Source organism: Macaca nemestrina, chromosome 13 (genome assembly GCF_043159975.1).
Source record: "Macaca nemestrina isolate mMacNem1 chromosome 13, mMacNem.hap1, whole genome shotgun sequence".
Taxonomy (NCBI): Eukaryota; Metazoa; Chordata; class Mammalia; order Primates; family Cercopithecidae; genus Macaca; species Macaca nemestrina.
In genome coordinates this window covers 100,330,696-100,348,389 of record NC_092137.1, presented here as the reverse complement: position 1 = coordinate 100,348,389, position 17,694 = coordinate 100,330,696, and positions in this window count along the sequence as shown.

Genomic DNA, 17,694 nt, shown 5'->3' with positions numbered 1-17,694 from the left:
GCTATGGTGAAAAAGGAAATATCCTCAGATGAAATCTTGAAAGAAGCTTTCTGAGAAACTGCTTAGGGTTCTGTTAATTCATCTCACAGAGTTACATCTGTATTTCGTGGATCTCTTTGCTAGCCTTATTTCTGTGGAATCTGAGAACAGATATTTCGGATCCCTTGGAAGACTACAGGGCCAAAGGAAATATCCTCCGATAACAAAGAGAAAGAAGCTTTCTGAGAAACTTCTTTGTGTTCTGTGAAATCATCTCACAGAGTTACAGCTTTCCCCTCAAGAAGCCTTTCGCTAAGACAGTTCTCGTGGAATTGGCAAAGTGATATTTGGAAGCCCATAGAGGGCTATGGTGAAAAAGGAAATATCCTCAGATGAAATCTGGAAAGAAGCTTTCTGAGAAACTGCTTAGTGTTCTGTTAATTCATCTCACAGAGTTACATCTGTATTTCGTCGATCATTTGCTAGCCTTATTTCTGTGGAATCTGAGAAAAGATATTTCGGATCCCTTGGAAGACTCTAGGGCCAAAGGAAATATCCCACGATAACAAAGATAAATAAGCTTTCTGAGAAACTTCTTAGTGTTTTGTGAAATCATCTCAAAGAGTTACAGCTTTCCCCTTAAGAAGCCTTTCGCTAAGACAGTTGTTGTGGAATTGACAAAGTGATATTTGGAAGCCCATAGAGGGCTATGGTGAAAAAGGAAATATCCTCAGATGAAATCTGGAAAGAAGCTGTCTGAGAAACTGCTTAGTGTTCTGTTAATTCATCTCACAGAGTTCCATCTCTGTTTCGTGGATCTCTTTGCTAGCCTTATTTCTGTGGAATCTGAGAACAGATATTTCGGATCCCTTGGAAGACTATAGGGCCAAGGGAAATATCCCATGATAACAAAGATAAATAAGCTTTCTGAGAAACTTCTTAGTGTTCTGTGAAATCATCTCACAGAGTTACAGCTTTCCCCTCAAGAAGCCTTTCGCTAAGACAGTTCTTGTGGAATTGGCAAAGTGATATTTGGAAGCCCATAGAGGGCTACGGTGAAAAAGGAAATATCCTCAGATGAAATCTGGAAAGAAGCTTTCTGAGAAACTGCTTAGTATTCTGTTAATTCATCTCACAGAGTTACATCTGTATTTCGTGGATCTCTTTGCTAGCCTTATTTCTGTGGAATCTGAGAACAGATATTTCGGATCCCTTGGAAGACTATACGGCCAAAGGAAATGTCCTCTGATAACAAAGAGAAAGAAGCTTTCTGAGAAACTTCTTTGTGTTCTGTGAAATCATCTCACAGAGTTACAACTTTCCCCTCAAGAAGCCTTTCGCTAAGACAGTTCTTGTGGAATTGGCAAAGTGATATTTGGAAGCCCATAGAGGGCTATGGTGAAAAAGGAAATATCCTTAGATGAAATCTGGAAAGAAGCTTTCTGAGAAACTGCTTAGTGTTCTGTAAATTCATCTCAGAGAGTTATATCTGTATTGGTGTATCTCTTTGCTAGCCTTATTTTTGTGGAATCTGAGAACAGATATTTCGGATCCCTTGGTAGACTATAGGGCCAAAGGAAATATCCTCGGATAACAAATAGAAAGAAGCTTTCTGAGAAACTTCTTTGTGTTCTGTGAAATCATCTCACAGAGTTACAGCTTTCCCCTCTAGAAGCCTTTCGCTAAGACAGTTCTTGTGGAATTGGCAAAGTGATATTTGGAAGCCCATAGAGGGCTACGGTGAAAAAGGAAATATCCTCAGATGAAATCTGGAAAGAAGCTTTCTGAGAAAGTGCTTAGTGTTCTGTTAATTCATCTCAGAGAGTTACATCTGTATTTCGTGGCTCTCTTTGCTAGCCTTATTTCTGTGGAATCTGAGAACAGATATTTCAGATCCCTTGGAAGACTATAGGGCCAAAGGAAATATGCTCCGATAACACAGAGAAAGAAGCTTTCTGAGAAACTTCTTTGTGTTCTGTGAAATCATCTCACAGAGTTACAGCTTTCCCCTCAAGAAGCCTTTCGCTAAGACAGTTTTTGTGGAATGGGTAAAGTGATATTTGGAAGCCCATAGAGGGCTATGGTGAAAAAGGAAATACCCTCAGATGAAATCTGGAAAGAAGCTTTCTGAGAAACTGCTTAGTGTTCTGTTAATTCATCTCACAGAATTACATCTGTATTTCGTCGATCATTTGCTAGCCTTATTTCTGTAGAATCTGAGAACAGATATTTCGGATCCCTTGGAAGACTATAGGGCCAAAGGAAATATACCACGATAACAAAGATAAATAAGCTTTCTGAGACACTTCTTAGTGTTCTGTGAAATCATCTCACAGAGTTACAGCTTTACCCTCAAGAATCCTTTCGCTAAGACAGTTCTTGTGGAATTGGCAAAGTGATATTTGGAAGCCCATAGAGGGCTATGGTGAAAAACGAAATATCCTCAGATGAAATCTGGAAAGAAGATTTCTGAGAAACTGCTTAGTGTTCTGTTAATTCATCTCACAGAGTTACATCTGTATTTCGTGGATCTCTTTGCTAGCCTTATTTCTGTGGAATCTGAGAACAGATATTTCGGATCCCTTGGAAGACTATAGGGCCAAAGGAAATATCCTCCGATAACAAAGAGAAAGAAGCTTTCTGAGAAACTTCTTTGTGTTCTGTGAAATCATCTCACAGAGTTACAGCTTTCCCCTCAAGAAGCCTTTCGCTAAAACAGTTCTTGTGGAATTGTCAAAGTGATATTTGGAAGCCCATAGAGGGCTATGGTGAAAAAGGAAATATCCTCAGATGAAATCTTGAAAGAAGCTTTCTGAGAAACTGCTTAGGGTTCTGTTAATTCATCTCACAGAGTTACATCTGTATTTCGTGGATCTCTTTGCTAGCCTTATTTCTGTGGAATCTGAGAACAGATATTTCGGATCCCTTGGAAGACTACAGGGCCAAAGGAAATATCCTCCGATAACAAAGAGAAAGAAGCTTTCTGAGAAACTTCTTTGTGTTCTGTGAAATCATCTCACAGAGTTACAGCTTTCCCCTCAAGAAGCCTTTCGCTAAGACAGTTCTCGTGGAATTGGCAAAGTGATATTTGGAAGCCCATAGAGGGCTATGGTGAAAAAGGAAATATCCTCAGATGAAATCTGGAAAGAAGCTTTCTGAGAAACTGCTTAGTGTTCTGTTAATTCATCTCACAGAGTTACATCTGTATTTCGTCGATCATTTGCTAGCCTTATTTCTGTGGAATTTGAGAACAGATATTTCGGATCCCTTGGAAGACTCTAGGGCCAAAGGAAATATCCCACGATAACAAAGATAAATAAGCTTTCTGAGAAACTTCTTAGTGTTTTGTGAAATCATCTCAAAGAGTTACAGCTTTCCCCTTAAGAAGCCTTTCGCTAAGACAGTTGTTGTGGAATTGACAAAGTGATATTTGGAAGCCCATAGAGGGCTATGGTGAAAAAGGAAATATCCTCAGATGAAATCTGGAAAGAAGCTGTCTGAGAAACTGCTTAGTGTTCTGTTAATTCATCTCACAGAGTTCCATCTCTGTTTCGTGGATCTCTTTGCTAGCCTTATTTCTGTGGAATCTGAGAACAGATATTTCGGATCCCTTGCAAGACTATAGGGCCAAAGGTAATATCCTCCGATAACAAAGAGAAAGAAGCTTTCTGAGAAACTTCTTTGTGTTTTGTGAAATCATCTGACAGAGTTACAGCTTTCCCCTCAAGAAGCCTTTCGCTAAGACAGTTCTTGTGGAATTGGCAAAGTGATATTTGGAAGCCCATAGAGGGCTATGGTGAAAAAGGAAATATCCTCAGATGAAATCTGCAAAGAAGCTCTCTGAGAAACTGCTTAGTGTTCTGTTAATTCATCTCACAGAGTTACATCTGTATTTCGTCGATCTCTTTGCTAGCCTTATTTCTGTGGAATCTGAGAATAGATATTTCGGATCCATTGAAAGACTAGAGGTCCAAAGGAAAAATCCTCCGATAACAAAGAGAAAGAAGCTTTCTGAGAAACTTCTTTGTGTTCTGTGAAATCATCTCACAGAGTTACAGCTTTCCCCTCAAGAGGCCTTTCGCTAAGACAGTTCTTGTGGAATTGGCAAAGTGATATTTGGAAGCCCATAGAGGGCTATGGTGAAAAAGGAAATATCCTCAGATGAAATCTGGAAAGAAGATTTCTGAGAAACTGCTTAGTGTTCTGCTAATTCATCTCACAGAGTTACATCTGTATTTCGTGGATCTCTTTGCTAGCCTCATTTCTGTGGGATCTGAGAACAGATATTTCGGATCCCTTGGAAGACTATAGGGCCAAAGGAAATATCCTCCGATAACAAAGAGAAAGAAGTTTTCTGAGAAACTTCTTTGTGTTCTGTGAAATCATCTCACAGAGTTACAGCTTTCCCCTCAAGAAGCCTTTCGCTAAGACAGTTCTTGTGGAATTGGCAAAGTGATATTTGGAAGCCCATAGAGGGCTATGGTGAAAAAGGAAATATCCTCAGATGAAATCTGGAAAGAAGCTGTCTGAGAAACTGCTTAGTGTTCTGTTAATTCATCTCACAGAGTTACATCTGTATTTCGTGGATCTCTTTGCTAGCCTCATTTCTGTGGAATCTGAGAACAGATATTTCGGATCCCTTCGAAGACTATAGGGCCAAAGGAAATATCCTCCGATAACAAAGAGAAAGAAGCTTTCTGAGAAACTTCTTTGTGTTCTGTGAAATCATCTCACAGAGTTACAGCTTTCCCCTCAAGAAGCCTTTCGCTAAGACAGTTCTTGTGGAATTGGCAAAGTGATATTTGGAAGCCCATACAGGGCTATGGTGAAAAAGGAAATATCCTCAGATGAAATCTGGAAAGAAGCTTTCTGAGAAACTGCTTAGTGTTCTGTTAATTCATCTCACAGAGTTATATCTGTATTTCGTGGATCTCTTTGCTAGCCTCATTTCTGTGGAATCTGAGAACAGATATTTCGGATCCTTTGGAAGACTATAGGGCCAAAGGAAATATCCTCCGATAACAAAGAGAAAGAAGCTTTCTGAGAAACTTCTTTGTGTTCTGTGAAATCATCTCACAGAGTTACAGCTTTCCCCTCAAGAAGCCTTTCGCTAAAACAGTTCTTGTGGAATTGGCAAAGTGATATTTGGAAGCCCATAGAGGGCTATGGTGAAAAAGGAAATATCCTCAGATGAAATCTGGAAAAAGCTTTCTGAGAAACTGCTTAGTGTTCTGTTAATTCATCTCACAGAGTTACATCTGTATTTCGTCGATCTCTTTGCTAGCCTTATTTCTGTGGAATCTGAGAACAGATATTTCGGATCCTTTGGAAGACTATAGGTCCAAAGGAAAAATCCTCCGATAACAAAGAGAAAGAAGCTTTCTGAGAAACTTCTTTGTGTTCTTTGAAATCATCTCACAGAGTTACAGCTTTCCCCTCAAGAAGCCTTTCGCTAAGACAGTTCTTGTGGAATTGGCAAAGTGATATTTGGAAGCCCTTAGAGGGCTATGGTAAAAAAGGAAATATCCTCAGATGAAATCTGGAAAGAAGATTTCTGAGAAACTGCTTAGTGTTCTGTTAATTCATCTCACAGAGTTACATCTGTATTTCGTGGATCTCTTTGCTAGCCTCATTTCTGTGGAATCTGAGAACAGATATTTCGGATCCCTTGGAAGACTATAGGGCCAAAGGAAATATCCTCCGAAAACAAAGAGAAAGAAGCTTTCTGTGAAACTTCTTTGTGTTCTGTGAAATCATCTCAAAGAGTTACAGCTTTCCCCTCAAGAAGCCTTTCGCTAAGACAGTTCTTGTGGAATTGGCAAAGTGATATTTGGAAGCCCTTAGAGGGCTATGGTGAAAAAGGAAATATCCTCAGATGAAATCTGGAAAGAAGCTTTCTGAGAAACTGCTTAGTGTTCTGTTAATTCATCTCACAGAGTTACATCTGTATTTCGTGTATCTCTTTGCTAGCCTTATTTCTGTGGAATCTGAGAACAGATATTTCGGATCCCTTGGAAGACTATAGGGCCAAAGGAAATATCCTCCGATAACAAAGAGACAGAAGCTTTCTGAGAAACTTCTTTGTGTTCTGTGAAATCATCTCACAGAGTTACAGCTTTCCCCTCAAGAAGGCTTTTGGTGAGACAGTTCTTGTGGAATTGGCAAAGTGATATTTGGAAGCCCTTAGAGGGCTATTGTGAAAAACGAAATATCCTCAGATGAAATCTGGAAAGAAGATTTCTGAGAAACTGCTTAGTGTTCTGTTAATTCATCTCAGAGAGTTACATCTGTATTTCGTGGATCTCTTTGCTAGCCTTATTTCTGTGGAATCTGAGAACAGATGTTTCGGATCCCTTGGAAGACTATAGGGCCAAAGGAAATATCCTCCGATAACAAAGAGAAAGAAGCTTTCTGAGAAACTTCTTTGTGTTCTGTGAAATCATCTGACAGAGTTACAGCTTTCCCCTCAAGAAGCCTTTCGCTAAGACAGTTCTTGTGGAATTGGCAAAGTGATATTTGGAAGCCCATAGAGGGCTATGGTGAAAAAGGAAATATCCTCAGATGAAATCTGCAAAGAAGCTTTCTGAGAAACTGCTTAGTGTTCTGTTAATTCATCTCACAGAGTTACATCTGTATTTCGTCGATCTCTTTGCTAGCCTTATTTCTGTGGAATCTGAGAACAGATATTTCGGATCCTTTGGAAGACTATAGGTCCAAAGGAAAAATCCTCCGATAACAAAGAGAAAGAAGCTTTCTGAGAAGCTCCTTTGTGTTCTGTGAAATCATCTCACAGAGTTACAGCTTTCCCCTCAAGAAGCCTTTCGCTAAGAAAGTTCTTGTGGAATTGGCAAAGTGATATTTGGAAGCCCATAGAGGGCTATGGTGAAAAAGGAAATATCCTCAGATGAAATCTGGAAAGAAGCTTTCTGAGAAACTGCTTAGTGTTCTGTTAATTCATCTCACAGAGTTACATCTGTATTTCGTGTATCTCTTTGCTAGCCTTATTTCTGTGGAATCTGAGAACAGATATTTCGGATCCCTTGGAAGACTATAGGGCCAAAGGAAATATCCTCCGATAACAAAGAGACAGAAGCTTTCTGAGAAACTTCTTTGTGTTCTGTGAAATCATCTCACAGAGTTACAGCTTTCCCCTCAAGAAGGCTTTTGGTAAGACAGTTCTTGTGGAATTGGCATAGTGATATTTGGAAGCCCTTAGAGGGCTATTGTGAAAAACGAAATATCCTCAGATGAAATCTGGAAAGAAGATTTCTGAGAAACTGCTTAGTGTTCTGTTAATTCATCTCAGAGAGTTACATCCGTATTTCGTGGATCTCTTTGCTAGCCTTATTTCTGTGGAATCTGAGAACAGATGTTTCGGATCCCTTGGAAGACTATAGGGCCAAAGGAAATATCCTCCGATAACAAAGAGAAAGAAGCTTTCTGAGAAACTTCTTTGTGTTCTGTGAAATCATCTCACAGAGTTACAGCTTTCCCCTCAAGAAGCCTTTCGCTAAGACAGTTCTTGTGGAATTGGCAAAGTGATATTTGGAAGCCCATAGAGGGCTATGGTGAAAAAGGAAATATCCTCAGATGAAATCTGGAAAGAAGCTTTCTGAGAAACTGCTTAGTGTTCTGCTAATTCATCTCACAGAGTTATATCTGTATTTCGTGGATCTCTTTGCTATCCTCATTTCTGTGGAATCTGAGAACAGATATTTCGGATCCCTTGGAAGACTATAGGGCCAAAGGAAATATCCTCCGATAACAAAGAGAAAAAAGCTTTCTTAGAAACTTCTTTGTGTTCTGTGAAATCATCTCACAGAGTTACAGCTTTCCCCTCAAGAAGCCTTTCGCTAAAACAGTTCTTGTGGAATTGGCAAAGTGATATTTGGAAGCGCATAGAGGGCTATGTTGAAAAAGGAAATATCCTCAGATGAAATCTGGAAAAAGCTTTCTGAGAAACTGCTTAGTGTTCTGTTAATTCATCTCACAGAGTTACATCTGTATTTCGTGGATCTCTTTGCTAGCCTTATTTCTGTGGAATCTGAGAACAGATATTTCGGATCCCTTGGAAGACTATAGGGCCAAAGGAAATATCCTCCGATAACAAAGAGAAAGAAGCTTTCTGAGAAACTTCTTTGTGTTCTGTGAAATCATCTCACAGAGTTACAGCTTTCCCCTCTAGAAGCCTTTCGCTAAGACAGTTCTTGTGGAATTGGCAAAGTGATATTTGGAAGCCTTTAGAGGGCTATTGTGAAAAACGAAATATCCTCAGATGAAATCTGGAAAGAAGATTTCTGAGAAACTGCTTAGTGTTCTGTTAATTCATCTCAGAGAGTTACATCTGTATTTCGTGGATCTCTTTGCTAGCCTTATTTCTGTGGAATCTGAGAACAGATATTTCGGATCCCTTGGAAGACTATAGGGCCAAAGGAAATATCCTCGGATAACAAATAGAAAGAAGCTTTCTGAGAAACTTCTTTGTGTTCTGTGAAATCATCTCACAGAGTTACAGCATACCCCTCAAGAAGCCTTTCTCTAAGACAGTTGTTGTGGAATTGGCAAAGTGATATTTGGAAGCCCATAGAGGGCTATGGTGAAAAAGGAAATATCCTCAGATGAAATCTGGAAAGAAGCTGCCTGAGAAACTGCTTAGTGTTCTGTTAATTCATCTCACAGAGTTACATCTGTATTTCGTGGATCTCTTTGCTAGCTTTATTTTTGTGGAATCTGAGAACAGATATTTCGGATCCCTTGGAAGACTATAGGGCCAAGGGAAATATCCCATGATAACAAAGATAAATAAGCTTTCTGAGAAACTTCTTAGTGTTCTGTGAAATCATCTCACAGAGTTACAGCTTTCCCCTCAAGAAGCCTTTCGCTAAGACAGTTCTTGTGGAATTGGCAAAGTGATATTTGGAAGCCCATAGAGGGCTATGGTGAAAAAGGAAATATCTTCAGATGAAATCTGGAAAGAAGCTTTCTGAGAAACTGTTTAGTGTTCTGTTAATTCATCTCACAGAGTTATATCTGTATTTCGTGGATCCCTTAGCTAGCCTTATTTCTGTGGAATCTGAGAACAGATATTTCGGATCCCTTGGAAGACTATAGGGCCAAAGGTAATATCCTCCGATAACAAAGAGAAAGAAGCTTTCTGAGAAACTTCTTTGTGTTCTGTGAAATCATCTGACAGAGTTACAGCTTTCCCCTCAAGAAGCCTTTCGCTAAGACAGTTCTTGTGGAATTGGCAAAGTGATATTTGGAAGCCCATAGAGGGCTATGGTGAAAAAGGAAATATCCTCAGATGAAATCTGCAAAGAAGCTTTCTGAGAAACTGCTTAGTGTTCTGTTAATTCATCTCACAGAGTTACATCTGTATTTCGTCGATCTCTTTGCTAGCCTTATTTCTGTGGAATCTGAGAACAGATATTTCGGATCCTTTGGAAGACTATAGGTCCAAAGGAAAAATCCTCCGATAACAAAGAGAAAGAAGCTTTCTGAGAAACTCCTTTGTGTTCTGTGAAATCATCTCACAGAGTTACAGCTTTCCCCTCAAGAAGCCTTTCGCTAAGACAGTTCTTGTGGAATTGGCAAAGTGATATTTGGAAGCCCTTAGAGGGCTATGGTGAAAAAGGAAATATCCTCAGATGAAATCTGGAAAGAAGCTTTCTGAGAAACTGCTTAGTGTTCTGTTAATTCATCTCACAGAGTTATATCTGTATTTCGTGGATCTCTTTGCTATCCTCATTTCTGTGGAATCTGAGAACAGATATTTCGGATCCCTTGGAAGACTATAAGGCCAAAGGAAATATCCTACAATAACAAAGAGAAAAAAGCTTTCTGAGAAACTTCTTTGTGTTCTGTGAAATCATCTCACAGAGTTACAGCTTTCCCCTCAAGAAGCCTTTCGCTAAGACAGTTCTTGTGGAATTGGCAAAGTGATATTTGGAAGCCTTTAGAGGGCTATTGTGAAAAACGAAATATCCTCAGATGAAATCTGGAAAGAAGATTTCTGAGAAACTGCTTAGTGTTCTGTTAATTCATCTCAGAGAGTTACATCTGTATTTCGTGGATCTCTTTGCTAGCCTTATTTCTGTGGAATCTGAGAACAGATATTTCGGATCCCTTGGAAGACTATAGGGCCAAAGGAAATATCCTCGGATAACAAATAGAAAGAAGCTTTCTGAGAAACTTCTTTGTGTTCTGTGAAATCATCTCACAGAGTTACAGCATACCCCTCAAGAAGCCTTTCTCTATGACAGTTGTTGTGGAATTGGCAAAGTGATATTTGGAAGCCCATAGAGGGCTATGGTGAAAAAGGAAATATTCTCAGATGAAATCTGGAAAGAAGCTGCCTGAGAAACTGCTTAGTGTTCTGTTAATTCATCTCACAGAGTTACATCTGTATTTCGTGGATCTCTTTGCTAGCCTTATTTCTGTGGAATCTGAGAACAGATATTTCGGATCCCTTGGAAGACTATAGGGCCAAGGGAAATATCCCATGATAACAAAGATAAATAAGGTTTCTGAGAAACTTCTTAGTGTTCTGTGAAATCATCTCACAGAGTTACAGCTTTCCCCTCAAGAAGCCTTTCGCTAAGACAGTTCTTGTGGAATTGGCAAAGTGATATTTGGAAGCCCATAGAGGGCTATGGTGAAAAAGGAAATATCTTCAGATGAAATCTGGAAAGAAGCTTTCTGAGAAACTGTTTTGTGTTCTTTTAATTCATCTCACAGAGTTACATCTGTATTTCGTGGATCTCTTAGCTAGCCTTATTTCTGTGGAATCTGAGAACAGATGTTTCGGATCCCTTGGAAGACTATAGGGCCAAAGGTAATATCCTCCGATAACAAAGAGAAAGAAGCTTTCTGAGAAACTTCTTTGTGTTCTGTGAAATCATCTGACAGAGTTACAGCTTTCCCCTCAAGAAGCCTTTCGCTAAGACAGTTCTTGTGGAATTGGCAAAGTGATATTTGGAAGCCCATAGAGGGCTATGGTGAAAAAGGAAATATCCTCAGATGAAATCTGCAAAGAAGCTTTCTGAGAAACTGCTTAGTGTTCTGTTAATTCATCTCACAGAGTTACATCTGTATTTCGTGGATCTCTTTTCTAGCCTTATTTCTGTGGAATCTGAGAACAGATATTTCGGATCCTTTGGAAGACTATAGGTCCAAAGAAAAATTCCTCCGATAACAAAGAGAAAGAAGCTTTCTGAGAAACTTCTTTGTGTTCTGTGAAATCATCTCAAAGAGTTACAGCTTTCCCCTCAAGAAGCCTTTCGCTAAGACAGTTCTTGTGGAATTGGCAAAGTGATATTTGGAAGCCCTTAGAGGGCTATGGTGAAAAAGGAAATATCCTCAGATGAAATCTGGAAAGAAGCTTTCTGAGAAACTGCTTAGTGTTCTGTTAATTCATCTCACAGAGTTACATCTGTATTTCGTGGATCTCTTTGCTAGCCTCATTTCTGTGGAATCTGAGAACAGATATTTCGGATCACGTGGAAGACTATAGGGCCAAAGGAAATATCCTCCGATAACAAAGAGAAAGAAGCTTTCTGAGAAACTTCTTTGTGTTCTGTGAAATCATCTCACAGAGTTACAGCTTTCCCCTCAAGAAGCCTTTCGCTAAGACAGTTCTTGTGGAATTGGCAAAGTGATATTTGGAAGCCCATAGAGGGCTATGGTGAAAAAGGAAATATCCTCAGATGAAATCTGGAAAGAAGCTTTCTGAGAAACTGCTTAGTGTTCTGTTAATTCATCTCACAGAGTTATATCTGTATTTCGTGGATCTCTTTGCTATCCTCATTTCTGTGGAATCTGAGAACAGATATTTCGGATCCCTTGGAAGACTATAGGGCCAAAGGAAATATCCTCCGATAACAAAGAGAAAAAAGCTTTCTGAGAAACTTCTTTGTGTTCTGTGAAATCATCTCACAGAGTTACAGCTTTCCCCTCAAGAAGCCTTTCGCTAAAACAGTTCTTGTGGAATTGGCAAAGTGATATTTGGAAGCGCATAGAGGGCTATGTTGAAAAAGGAAATATCCTCAGATGAAATCTGGAAAAAGCTTTCTGAGAAACTGCTTAGTGTTCTGTTAATTCATCTCAGAGAGTTACATCTGTATTTCGTGGATCTCTTTGCTTGCCTTATTTCTGTGGAATCTGAGAACAGATATTTCGGATCCCTTGGAAGACTATAGGGCCAAAGGAAATATCCTCGGATAACAAATAGAAAGGAGCTTTCTGATAAACTTCTTTGTGTTCTGTGAAATCATCTCACAGAGTTACAGCATACCCCTCAAGAAGCCTTTCTCTAAGACAGTTGTTGTGGAATTGGCAAAGTGATATTTGGAAGCCCATAGAGGGCTATGGTGAAAAAGGAAATATCCTCAGATGAAATCTGGAAAGAAGCTGCCTGAGAAACTGCTTAGTGTTCTGTTAATTCATCTCACAGAGTTACATCTGTATTTCGTGGATCTCTTTGCTAGCCTTATTTCTGTGGAATCTGAGAACAGATATTTCGGATCCCTTGGAAGACTATAGGGCCAAGGGAAATATCCCATGATAACAAAGATAAATAAGCTTTCTGAGAAACTTCTTAGTGTTCTGTGAAATCATCTCACAGAGTTACAGCTTTCCCCTCAAGAAGCCTTTCGCTAAGACAGTTCTTGTGGAATTGGCAAAGTGATATTTTGAAGCCCATAGAGGGCTATGGTGAAAAAGGAAATATCCTCAGATGAAATCTGCAAAGAAGCTTTCTGAGAAACTGCTTAGTGTTCTGTTAATTCATCTCACAGAGTTACATCTGTATTTCGTCGATCTCTTTGCTAGCCTTATTTCTGTGGAATCTGAGAACAGATATTTCGGATCCTTTGGAAGACTATAGGTCCAAAGGAAAAATCCTCCGATAACAAAGAGAAAGAAGCTTTCTGAGAAGCTCCTTTGTGTTCTGTGAAATCATCTCACAGAGTTACAGCTTTCCCCTCAAGAAGCCTTTCGCTAAGACAGTTCTTGTGGAATTGGCAAAGTGATATTTGGAAGCCCTTAGAGGGCTATGGTGAAAAAGGAAATATCCTCAGATGAAATCTGGAAAGAAGCTTTCTGAGAAACTGCTTAGTGTTCTGTTAATTCATCTCACAGAGTTACATCTGTATTTCGTGTATCTCTTTGCTAGCCTTATTTCTGTGGAATCTGAGAACAGATGTTTCGGATCCCTTGGAAGACTATAGGGCCAAAGGAAATATCCTCCGATAACAAAGAGAAAGAAGCTTTCTGAGAAACTTCTTTGTGTTCTGTGAAATCATCTCACAGAGTTACAGCTTTCCCCTCAAGAAGCCTTTCGCTAAGACAGTTCTTGTGGAATTGGCAAAGTGATATTTGGAAGCCCATAGAGGGCTATGGTGAAAAAGGAAATATCCTCAGATGAAATCTGGAAAGAAGCTTTCTGAGAAACTGCTTAGTGTTCTGTTAATTCATCTCACAGAGTTATATCTGTATTTCGTGGATCTCTTTGCTATCCTCATTTCTGTGGAATCTGAGAACAGATATTTCGGATCCCTTGGAAGACTATAGGGCCAAAGGAAATATCCTCCGATAACAAAGAGAAAGAAGCTTTCTGAGAAACTTCTTTGTGTTCTGTGAAATCATCTCACAGAGTTACAGCTTTCCCCTCAAGAAGCCTTTCGCTAAGACAGTTCTTGTGGAATTGGCAAAGTGATATTTGGAAGCCCATAGAGGGCTATGGTGAAAAAGGAAATATCCTCAGATGAAATCTTGAAAGAAGCTTTCTGAGAAACTGCTTAGTGTTCTGCTAATTCATCTCACAGAGTTATATCTGTATTTCGTGGATCTCTTTGCTATCCTCATTTCTGTGGAATCTGAGAACAGATATTTCGGATCCCTTGGAAGACTATAGGGCCAAAGGAAATATCCTCCGATAACAAAGAGAAAAAAGCTTTCTTAGAAACTTCTTTGTGTTCTGTGAAATCATCTCACAGAGTTACAGCTTTCCCCTCAAGAAGCCTTTCGCTAAGACAGTTCTTGTGGAATTGGCAAAGTGATATTTGGAAGCCCATAGAGGGCTATGGTGAAAAAGGAAATATCCTCAGATGAAATCTGGAAAGAAGCTTTCTGAGAAACTGTTTAGTGTTCTGTTAATTCATCTCACAGAGTTATATCTGTATTTCGTGTATCTCCTTGCTAGCCTTATTTCTGTGGAATCTGAGAACAGATATTTCGGATCCCTTGGAAGACTATAGGGCCAAAGGTAATATCCTCCGATAACAAAGAGAAAGAAGCTTTCTGAGAAACTTCTTTGTGTTCTGTGAAATCATCTCACAGAGTTACAGCTTTCCCCTCAAGAAGCCTTTCGCTAAGACAGTTCTTGTGGAATTGGCAAAGTGATATTTGGAAGCCCATAGAGGGCTATGGTGAAAAAGGAAATATCCTCAGATGAAATCTGCAAAGAAGCTTTCTGAGAAACTGCTTAGTGTTCTGTTAATTCATCTCACAGAGTTACATCTGTATTTCGTCGATCTCTTTGCTAGCCTTATTTCTGTGGAATCTGAGAACAGATATTTCGTATCCTTTGGAAGACTATAGGTCCAAAGGAAAAATCCTCCGATAACAAAGAGAAAGAAGCTTTCTGAGAAACTCCTTTGTGTTCTGTGAAATCATCTCACAGAGTTACAGCTTTCCCCTCAAGAAGCCTTTCGCTAAGACAGTTCTTGTGGAATTGGCAAAGTGATATTTGGAAGCCCTTAGAGGGCTATGGTGAAAAAGGAAATATCCTCAGATGAAATCTGGAAAGAAGCTTTCTGAGAAAGTGCTTAGTGTTCTTTTAATTCATCTCACAGAGTTATATCTGTATTTCGTGGATCTCTTTGCTATCCTCATTTCTGTGGAATCTGAGAACAGATATTTCGGATCCCTTGGAAGACTATAAGGCCAAAGGAAATATCCTCCAATAACAAAGAGAAAAAAGCTTTCTGAGAAACTTAGTTGTGTTCTGTGAAATCATCTCACAGAGTTACAGCTTTCCCCTCAAGAAGCCTTTCGCTAAGACAGTTCTTGTGGAATTGGCAAAGTGATATTTGGAAGCCTTTAGAGGGCTATTGTGAAAAACGAAATATCCTCAGATGAAATCTGGAAAGAAGATTTCTGAGAAACTGCTTAGTGTTCTGTTAATTCATCTCAGAGAGTTACATCTGTATTTCGTGGATCTCTTTGCTAGCCTTATTTCTGTGGAATCTGAGAACAGATATTTCGGATCCCTTGGAAGACTATAGGGCCAAAGGAAATATCCTCGGATAACAAATAGAAAGAAGCTTTCTGAGAAACTTCTTTGTGTTCTGTGAAATCATCTCACAGAGTTACAGCATACCCCTCAAGAAGCCTTTCTCTATGACAGTTGTTGTGGAATTGGCAAAGTGATATTTGGAAGCCCATAGAGGGCTATGGTGAAAAAGGAAATATCCTCAGATGAAATCTGGAAAGAAGCTGCCTGAGAAACTGCTTAGTGTTCTGTTAATTCATCTCACAGAGTTACATCTGTATTTCGTCGATCTCTTTGCTAGCCTTATTTCTGTGGAATCTGAGAACAGATATTTCGGATCCCTTGGAAGACTATAGGGCCAAGGGAAATATCCCATGATAACAAAGATAAATAAGGTTTCTGAGAAACTTCTTAGTGTTCTGTGAAATCATCTCACAGAGTTACAGCTTTCCCCTCAAGAAGCCTTTCGCTAAGACAGTTCTTGTGGAATTGGCAAAGTGATATTTGGAAGCCCATAGAGGGCTATGGTGAAAAAGGAAATATCTTCAGATGAAATCTGGAAAGAAGCTTTCTGAGAAACTGTTTTGTGTTCTTTTAATTCATCTCACAGAGTTACATCTGTATTTCGTGGATCTCTTAGCTAGCCTTATTTCTGTGGAATCTGAGAACAGATATTTCGGATCCCTTGGAAGACTATAGGGCCAAAGGTAATATCCTCCGATAACAAAGAGAAAGAAGCTTTCTGAGAAACATCTTTGTGTTCTGTGAAATCATCTCACAGAGTTACAGCTTTCCCCTCAAGAAGCCTTTCGCTAAGACAGTTCTTGTGGAATTGGCAAAGTGATATTTGGAAGCCCATAGAGGGCTATGGTGAAAAAGGAAATATCCTCAGATGAAATCTGCAAAGAAGCTTTCTGAGAAACTGCTTAGTGTTCTGTTAATTCATCTATCAGTGTTACATCTGTATTTCGTGGATCTCTTTTCTAGCCTTATTTCTGTGGAATCTGAGAACAGATATTTCGGATCCTTTGGAAGACTGTAGGTCCAAAGGAAAAATCCTCCGATAACAAAGAGAAAGAAGCTTTCTGAGAAACTTCTTTGTGTTCTGTGAAATCATCTCACAGAGTTACAGCTTTCCCCTCAAGAAGCCTTTCGCTAAGACAGTTCTTGTGGAATTGGCAAAGTGATATTTGGAAGCCCTTAGAGGGCTATGGTGAAAAAGGAAATATCCTCAGATGAAATCTGGAAAGAAGATTTCTGAGAAACTGCTTAGTGTTCTGTTAATTCATCTCACAGAGTTACATCTGTATTTCGTGGATCTCTTTGCTAGCCTTATTTCTGTGGAATCTGAGAACAGATATTTCGGATCCCGTGGAAGACTATAGGGCCAAAGGAAATATCCTCCGATAACAAAGAGAAAGAAGCTTTCTGAGAAACTTCTTTGTGTTCTGTGAAATCATCTCACAGAGTTACAGCTTTCCCCTCAAGAAGCCTTTCGCTAAGACAGTTCTTGTGGAATTGGCAAAGTGATATTTGGAAGCCCATAGAGGGCTATGGTGAAAAAGGAAATATCCTCAGATGAAATCTGGAAAGAAGCTTTCTGAGAAACTGCTTAGTGTTCTGTTAATTCATCTCACAGAGTTATATCTGTATTTCGTGGATCTCTTTGCTATCCTCATTTCTGTGGAATCTGAGAACAGATATTTCGGATCCCTTGGAAGACTATAGGGCCAAAGGAAATATCCTCCGATAACAAAGAGAAAAAAGCTTTCTGAGAAACATCTTTGTGTTCTGTGAAATCATCTCACAGAGTTACAGCTTTACCCTCAAGAAGCCTTTCGCTAAAACAGTTCTTGTGGAATTGGCAAAGTGATATTTGGAAGCGCATAGAGGGCTATGTTGAAAAAGGAAATATCCTCAGATGAAATCTGGAAAAAGCTTTCTGAGAAACTGCTTAGTGTTCTGTTAATTCATCTCAGAGAGTTACATCTGTATTTCGTGGATCTCTTTGCTAGCCTTATTTCTGTGGAATCTGAGAACAGATATTTCGGATCCCTTGGAAGACTATAGGGCCAAAGGAAATATCCTCGGATAACAAATAGAAAGAAGCTTTCTGATAAACTTCTTTATGTTCTGTGAAATCATCTCACAGAGTTACAGCATACCCCTCAAGAAGCCTTTCTCTAAGACAGTTGTTGTGGAATTGGCAAAGTGATATTTGGAAGCCCATAGAGGGCTATGGTGAAAAAGGAAATATCCTCAGATGAAATCTGGAAAGAAGCTGCCTGAGAAACTGCTTAGTGTTCTGTTAATTCATCTCACAGAGTTACATCTGTATTTCGTGGATCTCTTTGCTAGCCTTATTTCTGTGGAATCTGAGAACAGATATTTCGGATCCCTTGGAAGACTATAGGGCCAAGGGAAATATCCCATGATAACAAAGA